Here is a 16,155-nt window from a genome sequence, read left to right as displayed (position 1 = left end):
GTTATTTTTCAGTTAGAAAGTTAAATTCTATGATTGTATGTATATGATGTATATGATGTATATGTATATACGTATATGTATATATGTATATGTACATACATATACACACAATCATATACACACATATATACATACATATATATATACACATATATTTATATATATGTATATTAAAAAAATCTCCCTGGCTATTGCTGATCAAAGATTTTTCTCTTCAGCAATTTTTTTTTGCCTTTCAACATCCTGTGAGCCACTACCTTGTAAGAGGTGGATGCTCAATTAATGACAACTTCCTCTGGATTAGAGTTTGAACTGTATAGAACGTTATCTGTAGTGGCATTTTCCTGGCTGTTCTGGGAACATACCAGGGCCAGCTATGCACCACTGTGATTAAAAAGTAACAAAGCTCTTGTGCTCCAAGTATGCAGGTGTTGCAGCATGCCGTTTGGCATTAACGTGAGGTTAAGCCGTGTCTTTGGATAACTTTTCTTAGATTCTTTCTATATTATCTAAAAGGAAACATCTACAAGGGCAATAGCATCCATGTGTATTTGTTATTGGGATTTGTTATTGGGTCTGTGAGAGAAGGGCACTAAGGAACAGAACTAGGTGCCGGAGAAAGCAAGGTTCATTCCCAGGAGAAATGCTGCTGCAATAGATGTTTGTACGAATTAGCCAGGGACACCACAAGAAGTCAGGGAATCCTGTACAAGCCACAGTGAGCTGTTTGACTCCATAATGTCAGATAATTCATTTTTCCTCAACATAGCTTTCCTATACGCAAATAGAGATAGACTCTCTTTTGAAAGTTATGACATTTATTTGTTTGTTTTGTATGACCGGGCAGACAACCCCCACCCCCTCTGTTTGTGTACACATTTGTGCTCATTCCGTGTGGCATGACTGGAGATCAAAGGACAGTGGGGGAGTTGGTTACCTCCTTCCTGAGCTGGGGCTCAGGGATTGAACTCTGATCATCAGACTTGGCACAGGGCAGGTGCTTTTATTCACAGACTCACCTTACCTACTTCAGTCAGAGCTTTTGCTTGCTTAACTTGAGACTCCAGTAGAATGAGACATGTAAAAATGCCTCAAATAATTTAACAGATGAATCAGACATGTTCCAGTGTTACTATAAGTGTTGTGGAAAGTGGTGGGAAATGGGTTTTAGTGACAAATTGTTCACTTTATAGCTGCCTGGGGCCATTGCTTGTAAAAGTAAAGGCTGCCCGATGATGATCTTCATTTATACAGTTTTATATTATTCTTCGAACAATGACAAAAAAAAGGCTCAAGTGCATGCGTATCATGGGACAAATGAACCCTTCAGTGAAAAGTTATTTTTGTAGAAACCTAATTTAGTGACACTGGGAGAATATCTCAGTCAGTAAAGTACTTGCCCTGAAAGTATGAGAGATTCCTTGATCCTCAGAACTTGCTGACGGGACATGGTAAGATATGCTTGTAATCCCAGCAATGGGAGTTGGAGATAGTCGGGTTGCTGCAGCTCAACAGTCAGCCAATCTAGCCTACGAGGTAAGTTCCAGGCCAGTGATCAATAAACTAACAACAGAGGAGAAAGAGGCCAGGAATTTGAAGAAAGTGGTGGAAGGAGAGAAATAGAGAAATGATATCATTATCATCTCAGAATAAACCACTTATTTATTGAAAATATTTTCTGGTCCGTGGTGCTGGGACTCTTCACCTTCTTCTAGTTCTATTCTTCTTAGGTTAGGTCTTTTCATAGTATCAAGATTTTCTGGATGTTTTAGGTCAGGAAGTTTTTAGATTTAACGTTGTCTTTCACTAATGTATCAGTTTCTTCTATCACATCTTCTATGTCTGAGATTCTGTCTTCCATCTCTTGTATTCTGTTGGTGATGCTTGCGTCCATTGTTCTTGTTCTCTTCCCTGAGTTTTCTATCTCCAGGATTCCCTCAGTGTTTTCTTGATCGCTTCTATTCTCAGGTCTTGAACAGTTTGATTCATTTCCTTGTGTAGTAGGCATGGATGTTCCTTGTTTGGTGGGCCTTGATACTCTTGTTCAACAGGCCTGATAGAGGCCAGGGGAGCAGTGGGCAGATGATGGATCTCTGGGGAGAGCCTGAGGTTGGCTCAAGAAAACCAATTATTATTTCTTTTCTTTTTTTTAAATATATTTTATTTACATTTCAGATGCCATCCCCTTTCCCCATTTTCCCTCCCTAGAAAACCCCTATCCCATGCCCCCTTTTCCTTTTTGCTTTTATACATTTTTTAAAATGTTAATCAAAGGTTTTATAAGTTTGGTAATGCTCAATCAGAAGTGTAACCCAATACCCATCCTAGATATATAAACTATCTTTGACTGGTGGAGACACGTGAACATCTGCCTCCATGCCCCCCCTTCTCTCTCTCTCTCTCTCTCTCTCTCTCTCTCTCTCTCTCTCATCACCTAGCTTCACCCTTCCCGTTAAAATAAAACTTTTCTCTCAAAATGCAATTAGAGCATAATTACTCCTAATTGTACCAGTGAGGTACAAGATAGTCCTAATACCCAGTACATCATTTTGTTGACTAACCAGAACCTCTGTCATCTCTCCTAACTAAAACACTTACTTTTGACCCTGGCTTTTTCCTTGGCTTTAGAATGAATGTCAGCTGAAAACCATCCACTCAAATCTTTTCTGGCAAAGTAAATAGCCAGGATTGGCTATGAGACTATAGGTCTTCAACCCCGTCAGAAATCCAGAATGACTGAGTTAACTGAAATTATGGGAAGCACTAAGCATAGCTTCTAAAACTTAGCCAATTTATAGAGACTGCTGAACACCTGGAAAGCCCCTATACTACTGAACGTTGGAGCATCAAATCTTCAGCCTTCTGGCTCAGAATCATCTGACAGACCTTAGTGATGCAGAATTATTAACGGCTGATTACTCTGTCTAGGCAGATATAATCAGTCGACTATTCTGCAAGTGTGTCCTTTTCTGGACAGTAATTTGTCTGTAGATGGAAAGAGGCAATTGTTGCCTAGTGGCTGTCACCACACAACTGGAGTAACTCCAAGGATGCTCAATTTCTTCTTAGAATCCATGACAGGAAGCTGTCAGGAGCAGACAGGTCTCTAATCAAAATTAACATTAATATATAAATATTTGTAGTGTCAGTTCTATGAACTTCTGATGTTTTGAAAACCAACTATCCATGTAAGGTAACCTGGACTGTTGTCTGTTAACTCCCCTCAGCTATTTCTAAATAAAATATGGAAAACACCCTAACAATAAACTCAAAGCCCTGAATTTGCTATAGTCCCTTAACTCATAGGCTAACCGTCCCAAATCAGTTAAAAAAGCTAAAAAAGGACTGGGTCTAAGCCTTGTATTCCTAAATGTGTTATACAGGCACAATGCCCATGAGAGTATCAATATTCATATCACTTTTATATCAATAAGAAGCTCATACCAATGAAAACCTTAAATTTGAAATCAAAGTAAATTTTGTACCATTTAAGAAATTATAACTTCATCTTGATATTAATTATACAGATTTCTACCAATAGGTTATGGCTATGCAATAATTTCTAGCTAATCCTCCCTGTTCCAACAAAACCACTACTTTTCCCTAGAAAGACAGACCAATATTAACCACCTTAGTCCCCAAGCCCAGGACATAGGGGCACTGACTCTTCTTTAACTTCTTCAAGCTGATTAAGGGCGTTGAGATATTAGAAGAGGGGTTGGAGGAAGAGTAAATTGATAAGCCTCTGAGGCTGTGTCTTCACTGCATCCAGATGGAATTCCAGGACATGGAGGTTTGGGCAGGTCTGCTCAGTATGCTTGATGAGTAGATACACCAAGGCTGTGTATTCTGCAATATACAATTCTCAGAACAAGTTTTAGTATCAAGAAAAAAAAATTGTTTTCCTAGAAGGCTGACATTTTTTTTTAAAAGATGTTGGTTCTAACAACTTTTCTTTTTTCCCCCTTTTTAAAATTGGTTGTAATATTTACATTTCAAATTTTATCCCCTTATCCCATTCTCCCCACCACCCAGGAACCCCTTATCCCATCCCCCCTCCTTGTGCTTCTATGAGGGTGTGATTTTCCAGTTTCTGTGATGCTGTTTCCATTAACATAAACTGCCTCCTAAATTTCTAAATCCTTTTCTTTGTGTTATTAAATCTCCTATTTTTCTTTCTTTTTTCTCCTTTTCCCCTTTTTTCATCTCTTTTTAAAAAATTGAGTATTATATTTACCTTTCAGATTTTATCACCTTACCCCACTTCCTCCCACCACCCAGAAACCTCCTCCTATCCCATCCCCCTTCCTCATGCTTCTATGAGGCAGTGCCTGCACCTACCCCCCCCACTACCCTCTCTCCACTCTCACATTCCCCCCCCACTCTGTGTTCATTTTTTATGGGACCAAGAAACTCCTCTCCCACCTATGCCTGACAAGGCCATCCTCCTCTACATATACTGCTGGAGTCATGGGTCCCTCCCTATGTGCTCCCAGGCTGGTGGTTTAAACCCTGGGGGGCTCTGGTTGGTTGGAATTGTTGCTTTCCTCCTGGGGTCACAAACCCTTTCTGCTCTTTCAATCTTCTCTCTAAGTTCTCCATTGGGAAACCCTTGATCATATCAGTGGTTAGCTGTGAGCATCGTCCTCTGAATGTGTTAGTCTTTGGCAGACCTCTAAGTAGACAGCTATATCGTATTCTTGACAGCATGCACTTCCAGCCATCCACATCAGTGTCTAGCTTAGGTGACTATACATGGGATGAATACCCAGGTGGAATGGTCTCCTGATGGCCCCTCCTTCAGTTTCTGTCCCATGTTTTGTTTCTATATTTGCTCCCTTGAGTATTTTTGTTACTTGTTCTAAGTAGAACTGAGGCGTCCCCTCTTGGTCTTCCTTCTTCACGAGCTTCATGTGGTCTGCGGGTTGAGTCTTCGCTATTCCAAGCTTTTGTGCTAACATCTGCTTAACAGTGAGTAAATACTATGTGTGTTCTTTTGGGATTGGGTTAACTCACTCAGGATGATAATTTATAGATCCATCCATTTACCTAAAAATTTCTCGAATTCATTATTTTTTAATAGCTGAGTAATTCTCCATTGTGTAGATGTACCACATTTTTTGTATCCATTCCTCTGTTGAGGGACATCTTGGTTCTTTCCAGCTTCTGGCTATTATAAATAAGGCTGCTATGAACATAGTGGAGCATATGTCCTTATTATATGTTGGAGCATCTTCTGGGTATATGCCCAGGAGTGGTTATACCTGGATCCTCAGGTAATGCTATGTCCAGTTTTCAGAGGAACCGCCAGACTGATTTCCAGAGTGATTGTACCAGCTTGCAATCCCACCAACAATGGAGGAGTGTTCCTCTTTCTCCACATCCTCGACAGCATCTACTATCACCTGAGTTTTTGATCTTAGCCATTCTGACTGGTGTGAAGTGGTATCTCAGGGTTGTTTTGATTTGCATTTCCCTGATGACTAAGGATGTTGAACATTTCTTAAGGTGCTTCTCAGCCATTTGAGTTTCCTCTGCTGAGAATTCTTTGTTTAGCTCTGTACCCCATTTCTTAATAGGGTTATATGGTTGTCTGGAGTATAATTTCTTGAGTTCTTTGTATATCTTGGACATTAGCCCTCTATCGGATGTAGGATCGGTTAAGATCTTTTTCCAATCTGTTGGTTGCCGGAAAACCAATTATTTAAAAAAGAAAATGACACTTGAGGAATGACGTTGAAAGTTTTCTTCTGGCTTCCATTTGCACACACAAACACAAGTGCATCCATGTATATCCATGTACAGACAAACAAGCACACACATACATAGATATATTCATACAAAACCAATTTAATGAATAAAGTGGCATCTCTAAGATGTAAAGCCAAGCCAAACCAAACCAAACCAACCAACCAACCAAACAAAAGATCTCAAACTATCTTAGGTCATTCTTTTCTCTTCGAGAATTCGTTAAGCTCATCTAGCTTGGTGTAGGCAGACCTAGAACCAAGCACACTGTCCCCCAGGGTTGACTGAGCTAGTTCAGAGTTCAACTTATAAATGTGTGGGTTATATATAAAATACTTGGTTTTTTTTTTTTAAAGTTTGTGATTATTGATCTAAGACTTCAATCCTCATAAATCTTCTAGGGCTTCAAACCAATGGATACCAAGTAGACATTTGTAAATGAATGTTTCCAATTTTACATATCCATTTTAATCTAAAAAAATCACTGAAGAGAGTAAACATTGCTTACAACTTCTATGCTTATCATGTCCAGTCCTGGTTTATGGATCACGGCACCTGTAGTCACTACATCATGAATTACGTAAGAACTCCCCAGAGCAGATGCCAACAGTGGTGGCCAGTGGTCTGCTTCCAGGATATGGCTTCATTGTGTCAATTAGTTAAATTTTGCAAGTTTTATAAAGTCACACTCACATGTACTTTTTAATGGGACTTGTGCATATATACTTTCCAATTTTATATGTCACCTTGGTAATGCTATAGGGCCAGTTGTTTGGCCAAACACATTAGAAGTGTTTACTATGAAGGTATTTTATTTTGTTGTCTATGGTTTGAGAAAAAGTCTCGGAACATAGTTCTGGCCTTGAACTTGCCAGTCCTCCTGCTTCTGCCTTCCAAATGCTGGGTCTAAGAGTGTATCACAGTGTCTAGTCTGTGTTTCAGATATGGCTAATACTTACATGATGAAACTCTGAGTAAAACACATTTTATCCTGTGGATAGGTGGACAGGTTTCAACAAATCAGTTGAGGATCCCAAAGACCACAACTGTTAGAGTGATTGGCACAGATTTTCCAATTTCTTCCTTCTGGGATTCACTCCACTGACTGCAGCTAACTGGTTTTGCTGAAGTTTTGGGTGCTGATTTGCTCTGTGAGTTTTAGACTTGCTAGCACACACAGTATATACAAAACAGAAGACCCCCATCTCTCATTATACTTCCCTGGAAAATACAATAGGAGTTTAATATTTTTTTATTGAGGTAGTGACTGTCCACATTTTGTACTGCATAGAATTTCAATTATAGTAGTATAAATTTAAGTTATCAAACAAAGGTAGGTTGCCAGTTAAAATTTTATGCACTTCTAGGTACATATCCCTCCAAAGTGATATGACGTGCTCTTCTTCTCAACAGCACTACCTTAAAGACATGTATTTCACCTGTCTTAATCTGTTGGCTCTGCTGTAGCAGAACACTGGCCCAGAGATTTATACTGAGCAGAAATGTCCTACTCACAGTTCTGGAAGCTGGAACACAGGTGCAGGCAGCAGCGGGGTTAACATCTAAAGGCCTCACCTCTGTTTGACTTCAAGTGGCGGAAGGCAGAAGGGGAAGAAAGGGGTCGGTTCTGAAGGGTGCTTTGTAGGGTGATTGTAGGAGAACCTTCATCGCAATCTTCCTCTAGAGTGCCCATCTTTTAATGGTGCTAGAGTACAGATTAAGTTTCGATTTGATTTTATATAATGAGCTAGTGCTATGGTTTATGACTTATGCCATAGCACCAGCTCACTATTAAAATATGAGATGTTGAAAATAAATAACATTATTTCAAAGTAAATTCTTGCTAGGGTCTTGAAATCACTATGTAACCAAGGCTAGACTTGAACTCCTGATGTTAGAGCCTTCACCTTTTAAATGCTGGGATTACAATCATGTGTAACAACACCTGGCTGAAGAAAGAATCTTAAAGGTTTAGGTTTATAAACCAGGTGGTACTTTATATATTTCTATCTCCAAAACTGAATCAGTATGTAATTCGTGACTGTTGTATTTGCTGTGAGGAGACATCATGACCAAGGCAATTTGTAACATTGTAGAAGAAGCTAAGGTGGGAGGAGTAAGGAGAGGAAGAGGAGGAGTAAGGGAGAAGGAGAAGAAGGAAGAGGAGGAGCTAAGGGTGAGATGGGGAGAACAAGAGAGGGGGACATGGAGGCTGATATTTGCTTGTCTGTAGCAGTCAAAGGTAGTTGATATATCTAGGTTGGGTATTGGGTTACAACTCTGATTGTAAGGGCATCTTGTTATTGATCATTACCAAATATATAAGCCTTTGATTAATTTTTAAGCATTAGAGTCTCATTTTCCTACCGGGCCTGCATGGTGGGTGGGATGGTCTGGGCAATGCCCAGCCTTGCAGAGACAGCGTGGAAGATTGGCAGAGCCATCTCCAATGCTGGTGTCTCGTGGGTGGTAGGGCTGGTGTTTCTGGCTGGCCAATTCTAGCTGTTGCGCGCACGTGGCCTCTGGTTGAGCTAGGCAGAACCCCCGTAGCCTAGACAGTTGGCTTGACTGGTGGCTGTTTTAAAAATAATTACTACAACATAACATAAAACATTTCATTGGGGGTTTGCTTATAGTTTCAGAGGATTAATCCATGACCATTATGGCAGGGAGTGTGGTGACAGGTAGGCATATCATGGAGCTGGAGCAACAGTGGAGGGTGCAGGAGATCTGATCTGAAAGCTGCAGACAGAGATGGAGCAGTGACATACTTCCTCCATGAAGTTCACCTGCTAATCAAGCCTTCCCAAAGAGTCTACCAACTGGGAACCAAAAATTCGAATGTGCGACTCTATGGAAGTCTTTCTCATGTAACCTGCCATACTGTACCACTCATTCCCAAAAATTTTTAACACCTTAAAAAAAAATGGAGATAGAATTTCCTAACCTGCTTGGGAGTCCAGTGAAAAGATTTAAGGTATGCTATCTCTCAATTAGTTCACCACAGAAATGAGTGGCAAAGGGAAGACAGGCGGTATCAGTGAAATTTTAAGCAGAACCTTTGCATAATTAATGCATTATAAGTTCAATACTGCTGTGTTTTTTTTGACTGGCCCTTATACACTTACGAGGATAACCTTGGATTCTGAATGCTAATAAACTGAATTGGCAAATGTTGAATCATGGTGTCATTGAAATATTTTTCTCGAAGTAATGCCAGATAGTCACCATTTTGTGTGCACCAAGGTAAGTTTTATAACAGAGTGAATTATTTTGGTTTGGTGTTAACATACAATATGATGATAGCGTTCGTTTTATTTTCTCTTCTTGGTCCTATTTTATGAAGGCGTGAACAAACAAATGGACGTGTGTTGAGGATGAGAGTTGGAAGGGCCTGAGGGCTGAGCTCGGAGGGAGAGAACTTGCCTTTGCATGGAGCCCTGAGTTCAATTCCCCAGTTCCACAGAAGAGAAGGGGTGGAGTAATTAGAAAGATCTGGAGCTCAAGATTAGATTCTTAAAGGTAGATGACTGAAGTGTGCCCCCATGTGGTGGGGGAAAAGGCCACAGCTACTAGTCACAAGCTTCAGGGCAATACCTAAGAACAGGAAGTAAGGAAACAATCTGAACTCAATGGAAAACCTCAGGGGCAACGAGGGATGCCGAGGGCAACTGTGCCAACTGGCATCTGGCCAGGATGCTAATGCCCCTCTTCTTACAGAAGTATCAAGGGACCGAGAGAGGAGGAGGGAAGGAGACTAGCTTGGAAGCCTATCAGGAAATACAGGAAATTTAATTTTAAAATTAGAAAAAGTTTTCATTTAATGGGATTAAGGAGAGCATTGGGTAAGTACTGTTTAAAAATGTAAAACTGCTCAGAATGGCTGCCTGCCAGGCATCTATAGTAGGTCTCTTCCGCACCCCCCCCCCATTATCTAGAATGGTTCTTTGTGTCTTTTCTTTTTCTCTCTGAAATACTAAATTTGTTGGCTGCTTGATCCATTTTAGCACATGCTTGCGAATGGAAGAGATATAACATGGGGGTGTATTTATTATTATTATTTTCTTTAGACTGTAACTTCGGTTGAAACTATTGAGGTCCTGGCTTAGGGCTAGAGGAAAGGATTCCCTTTCTCAGCTAGCCAGAGTGGTCCTTAAATAAAAAAGGAACTAAGAGGTCCCAAACCAGATAGGAATAGAACCAATATCAGAATTTTTATTGCTGGAATACGACCCACGAACAGATTTGGTTAGGCAGGTGTGTGCAGTATGGCTTTTAGAGGCACACAGGGAGGTTTGAAGTCTTCAAAGGGTACATTGTGTTTAGGTGCACAATTCTCCTTCCTCTTGGCAAAAGCTTGACTCTTATGCAAGGGTGGAGAGGAACACTAAGAAGAGATTAGGCCGGGCACACCCCACAGCAGACTTCACCTTCAGAACCTCTGTGGGTTTAAATAAAATTCCAGAGATGGAGTCAGTTTTTGAATATGTGACTTGCCACTTGGCACACGGTATTTTTCAAGTCTAAGTCTGCAACTCTTCAAGGCTTATTTTTCCAAACCTTTCATTTTCCTTACTGGGGAGTGTGTATGGGGCAGCCAAACCCTGACTCCCAGAAGGCTGTAGAAGATGCTGTCCCTGACTAGGAGTTTAAGAAAGTGTGTATGACATCTCTTATGTCCTAGAGGAGAAGTGGTCTGACTTTGAAATGAAATAACCTCTGGTTATTACAGTCCCTTGATAGCCTCAGAACACTGTTTCCAGGACCCCTCCCACTGGCACAAAGCCTGTTTGCAGATATCAAATTCACTGTGCAAATACAAAGCTGCAGTGATTGCACAGATGTCCAGATAGACTCATATCGAGTAGATCATCTCTGGATTTTTTTTAATAACACCCAACACAATTTAAATGTATCTTAATAGCCACAAAGCTGCAATTTTAGAGAAAATGATAAGACACACTCAGGAGATTTGTGATTTTTTGTGGGTTTAAAAAAAAATACTTTTCATTTGAGGTTCTTTGGATCCATGGATGTAGAGCCCATGGATACAGAGGACCAGTTATGTGCACAGAGTCTGACCACTTTTCAAATACCTATTATTATCTTTGGTGTCCGAGCCACCATCACTGTCTCCTGGTCTTTTCTAATGCTCTGTAGCTGCTGTTCTCTCTGCTCCCACTTTTGGAGCCTGTTCTAAGCACAGAATCACAATGACCATTTGCTAAGTTAGATTGTATCCCTCTATCTTCAATGGCACCCCCTTCTACTCAGATGAAAAGCCCAAATCCCTCTAAGGCCTAAGGACTCTGCTAGGCTGGCCCTGTGCATAACTCCCATCTCCCTCACTCACGCTCACACCTAGCCATGCATCTCTTTGTGTTTCATCAAGCAGCCTAAGCACAGGCTTTATTTTTTCTGAAATATTCCTCTGCAATATTTTGTCAAATAGCTGTATGCCCCTAGCTGTTTGCTGACTTATAGAGTGGTGGTATACTGTGGTATTTCCTTTAGAAGACTTTTCACTATCTATCACCTACAAGGATTTATGTTCATATTTTTTAGAGGCGTGCCTGTGTCTTTTTTTGGAGACACTATCTGTGGTGCCCATGCCTGTTGGGACTGTACTATTGTTTCTCAACAGCAATTTGTTTATTTCTAGCTTATGTAAAATGTACTTAAGTTTTATAAAGTCGATATTTCTTTATTTGGGGGCAGCTATATTGAACCACCAAAGACTTTCTGTGTAGATTCTCGAAGTGGTTTTGGTTGACTTGGGTTTAGCTGTTAGGATACTTCTTGTGGAATAAAGTATACTCTCCTTTGAACTCACCAGCCTGTAGACTTGACCCTCACTGTGATAGTGTTTGGTGAAAGATTCTGGTGATAGAATGAAATCATGAGGCTTGCTATTGACTCAATCGGACTGATGACCTTACAGGAGGAAAAAAAAAAAAAAAAAAAAAAAAAAACCTTTGTTCTCTCTTTGCATATACTGGAGAAGGGTCATATGATAAAATAGTGACAAAGGAGACTTCACATTCAAGGCACATTCAAGGCAAGATGTATCCAGTAACTGAGTCTATAGGCAACTGTGTGGTGGATAGCCCTAGCCTCTTGTTGTCATGGTAACTCCACTCCTGGGAGGGGCTGCGAAGGAGGAGTGAATCTTATAAACCTTCTGTCCAATCAAATTTGTTAAATAAAGGCTACAGCCAGTGATTGGGCAGTAGAAGAGGAATGGGAGGAGCCAGAGGCAGGGAAAGGGGAAAAGAGGAAGACCAGGGAGCCGTGAGGAGGGAGAAGCAGGAGAGTTGCCAGTTGGTCGAAGCAGAGGGCAGTTGGTGGAGAGAGAGAAGACAAAGAAGACCTTGACCTAGGAAACCGCAAGTTGTTAAGAGCTCTCATAGCCGGGGAATAGTGTAGTTTAATGGTAAATCTGCCCAATCTAGGCATGCAGCATTCATTTGATATTTATTGACTTGTGTCTTTATTCTATGGACTCCCCATGGGCAAGAGATTTACTGCAACAAATTGGCGCCTAACGTGGGGCAGGAACCCACGACCCTGAGATTAAGAGTCTCATGCTCTACCGACTGAGCTAGAACTATAAGAAATAAATCTGCGTTAAGCTCATCAGTCTGATGTGTATTTTGTTATGGAAACGTGAGCTACCTTCCAGAATTGCAGAATAATACAAAAAGGTTAACTTGTCCAGAGAAAGTTCTAGATGCTATTTGGCCACCTAGCATTGTTCCTGTATGTTCTTTATAAACATATTATTTAATGGCTGTATAGTATTATCAAATGAATTTTTCAGAAATAAGGATGAACTCAGGGCCTTACATATGCTAACCAGACAACCACTTTCCCACAGAGCCTTCTTTTTTTTATTTTTTTTTTTTATTTTTTTTTTATTTTGACAGAGGGTCTCCAGAATTGTCTATGCAAGCCACAAACTTGTAATCTTCTGGCCTTAGACTCTCAGTAGCCAGGACTGTATATGTGTGTTGTTGCTGCCCGTGGCTAGAATTGGTTCCTAAAGAAAATATTTCAAAGAGGTAAAAGCCCCAGCCATCAATACAGTAACTCACAGCTTCAAGAATAATCCTTTATTGAAGGTACTGGTGTAGGAATGCCATGTCTGTCAGCTTCCCATTACTGTAACAAAATACCTAAGATAATTAACTTAAATAGAGGGAGGGTTTATTTTGGCTGATGGTTTTGGAAGTTTCAGTGGTTACTTTCTGGCTGGTGGCAAGTCAGTACATCCTGCAGGCAATGTGTGATGGATAAATGTGTGAAGGAGAGGATGGAGGTCCATATAGTCCCTTTGAAGACAATGTTTCAGTGACCTAATTTTATTCAATTATGTCCAATCTCTTTCTCCCCACCACCTATATTTTCAGACTTCCTATCTGTCTGTCTGTCTGTCTGTCTATCTATCTATCTATCTATCTATCTATCTATCTATCCCCTTTACATCACGATAGCTACTATCCCCTTCCTTTTGGTCTAACCCCCCCCACCATTCTTTCCCCATATCCCTTCCCCTTCTCCTCTGAGAAGGTTGGAGGCTCCCCCTCAGTGTTCCCCCTCCTCGAACATCAAAAAATTCTATCACTTCCTCATATTGTGGAGACTGAGCCTTTGACATAAAAACCTTTGGTAGGAGTTTGCTGAAGCCTGGTTAGAAGCAGTTTTGGTTTTTTGTTTTATATCTTTTATCCTTGTGTTTTCAGTTCCAGGAGCTCCAAGAGAGGCTCCCCAAGCCACTGGCAGTGCTTGTGTTTCCTGTCCATGCTTTCTAAACACAGCCTAGGGGTATGTGCTGCTGCAAAGATAGCTTTGACCTTTTAGGTGATTGTAACTTGAAACCTGAACCATTTCCCAATGGACAAGGGACATGGGAAATAGCCCATATAACCAAACCAGCTTCTTCTACAATCCAGGATTCAGGTTTTGATACTCAGGAACTTTCTACCAAATTTCTACCATGGTCCTTGAAGGAATTTCCTGCTTTTTACTGTAACCGACATTGAAAGAAGTTGCTTTCGCTGCGAGCATAAAATCCTGGCTTCTCATTCTCTACCAACTTTACAAAACTGTTAAAAAGAATCAAGAGGTTCAGGAGATGTTGCCCCAAGGAAAGATTGATGGACAGTGGTAGTTTCTCCTGCTGGTTGAGAGATGATTTCTGATTCTTACTTTATATCATTGCACAGCTTGGGAGGACCTTGGCTTCTTAGGTCGGCTCCCATTTCCCTTCTTAGCCTTTTTCCAATACCCCCAGAAAGTGGGCATTGAAAACTGTAAGAAATCGTTACTCTTGGTGACAGGGGATTTGCTCATTGGACCATTGTAATAATTACAAAATTCCTTATAGTGGGTGTAGGCTGCCGTCTTATTCACTCTAATAATAATTTGTATCATGTAAAACATAGGCTCTGTGCTTCTAAGTGTCTGTCTTTCCAGGTACAATATTCTACTTCTTTAAGGAATCCTCATATTTCTTTAACTCCAGATGAAAAGATGATTCAGGGTGGGGTTAGGAGTGATGTCAGAGAGGGAGTCTTAAAACCCAGGGAAGCCAGCTATGTTACACAAAGACAAGTGAATAACAAGATAAAATTCAAAAGCCAAGACCATTCATTAGGAAGAAGCTGGTGCCAGTAAGCTGCTGTAGAAGCAGGCTCATCTAAGAGAAAGAGATCATAGGTACTTAGGAGGATGGTGGAAACCAGAGGTGGGGGGTGGGGTGGGGGTGGGGGGTGAGTTCTAAACAAAGAGACTGGTGTAGGCTGAGTGAGGGTCAGACTTTGAGAGAACCAAGGCAGAGGAGGGATTTCTGTAGTCTTGGCAGACTGTGGCAGCTCAGGAAAAGCTTCACCTTTGTTAGTTGCCTGGCATGCTTTATAATGGAAAACAGACGTGGCCTGTGATTATATGGAGAGACTTTGTGGTTCCCATTGTCCTATTCAATGCCCAACGAACAGCTTTGAGCCTAAGTCACTTTGAGTCACAGCTAATGCACAGCCTACAAAGAGGAAAATTTTGTCTTCTGCCAATAACTGCTGCAAAATACCGTAACGTAGGTGGCAGTTCATCTGAGGGCAGCTAGATACCATTTTCCTTGGTAGAGACCTATTGGCTACCTCTTTCCACCCTTACCTACATCCTAAATACAGGTCCCAGAGAGATGTGGTCTGGAGAAATCAAATAGTATTACCTTTCCATTTTAAATAAAAGTTTTTTTTTTTTTTTTTTTTTTTTTTTTTTTTTTTTTTTTCCCTAGTCGAAGCTGCAGTTCTACTAATTCAGTTCAATTTTCTGCAGACCATGGCTGAAAGGCTCCGACTGGGATGCTTCTCAGCATCCATTTTTCTGGGTTGAGATTGCTCAGGTCAAAACACTAAGGAACAGGTCTGGGATTCTGCCATATTGAGCCTGCTACTTTTCTGAGCAGCTCTGACTTCCAGCTCTGGCCATTCCACTCCCTGACAGTAGCATGGCAGGGGATAGATATTCTAATCTCTCTCCGTCTTAGTTTACTCATTTGTAGAACAGAGGCAATCATGGTTTAACTGAGATGAGTTGTCTTCAGTGGGTCTGGGTTGGAATAACACATCATCACAGGTTTTATGGCATGAAGCAAAATTTATTGTTCATAGCTTTGGAGAATAAAAGCTCTGGAGAATAAAAGTTCAAGATTAGGGTGCCAGCAAGTTTGGGTTCTGAAAGGGCTTTGCTGGGCTACAGAAGGCCAGTTTCTCCCAGTGTCCTCCTCTGGTGTGGAGATAGCAAGAGAGCATTTATAAGGTCACTAATTCCATCCATGGTGACCACATCCTCACCAGTTAGTTCCTCCCCATAATGTGAAAATTAATGTTCCATTTTCAATAAAGTTTTCTCCCGGTTGAAGTTTCATTTCTTCTAATTCAGTTCAATTTTCTGCAAACCATGGCTGATGGGCGATGACTGCAACTGGGATTCTTCCCAGCAACCATTTGCTGGAGTTGCGACTTGTGCAGGTCAGGAAATTATGGAACAGGTTCCTGTCAGATTGTGAGGATACTGACACAATCTGTTGATGGACTCTTGTAACTAAATGAATGACTGGAAGATGGTGAGAACTGGATGGTGGGCCCGCCTGTAGGAAGAGGGCTGCAGAGAGCTTGCTTTTGAAGGATGCTTTTCCTCAGCCTCCTCCTCTTCCTGCTCCTCTCATTTCCCGATTGTAGTGAAGTAAGCATCCTCCTCCATTGCATATGCAGTAATATTTCCACTTGGCCCCAAACCTAACAGCAAAGTGTTCAACTTTTCAAGGACTGAAACATCTAATGTCACAAGGAAAACGTTTTCCTTTTAAGGTTGCTATTCTAAGGTATTCTGTCACAAGAACGGAAA

At 40.9% G+C, this 16,155-nt stretch overlaps 1 pseudogene; it reads left to right on the top strand.

Annotated features, from left to right (window-relative positions):
• The first annotated feature begins 1,476 nt into the window (after nucleotides 1-1,476).
• LOC117719057 (large ribosomal subunit protein eL15 pseudogene) overlaps nucleotides 1,477-16,155 on the top strand; it is a 155,257-nt pseudogene continuing 140,578 nt past the window's right edge.

This window comes from Arvicanthis niloticus, chromosome 13 (genome assembly GCF_011762505.2).
Source record: "Arvicanthis niloticus isolate mArvNil1 chromosome 13, mArvNil1.pat.X, whole genome shotgun sequence".
NCBI classification, from domain to species: domain Eukaryota; kingdom Metazoa; phylum Chordata; class Mammalia; order Rodentia; family Muridae; genus Arvicanthis; species Arvicanthis niloticus.
Note: the sequence above shows the minus strand (reverse complement) of the source record. Positions and strands in the feature narration are given on the sequence as shown.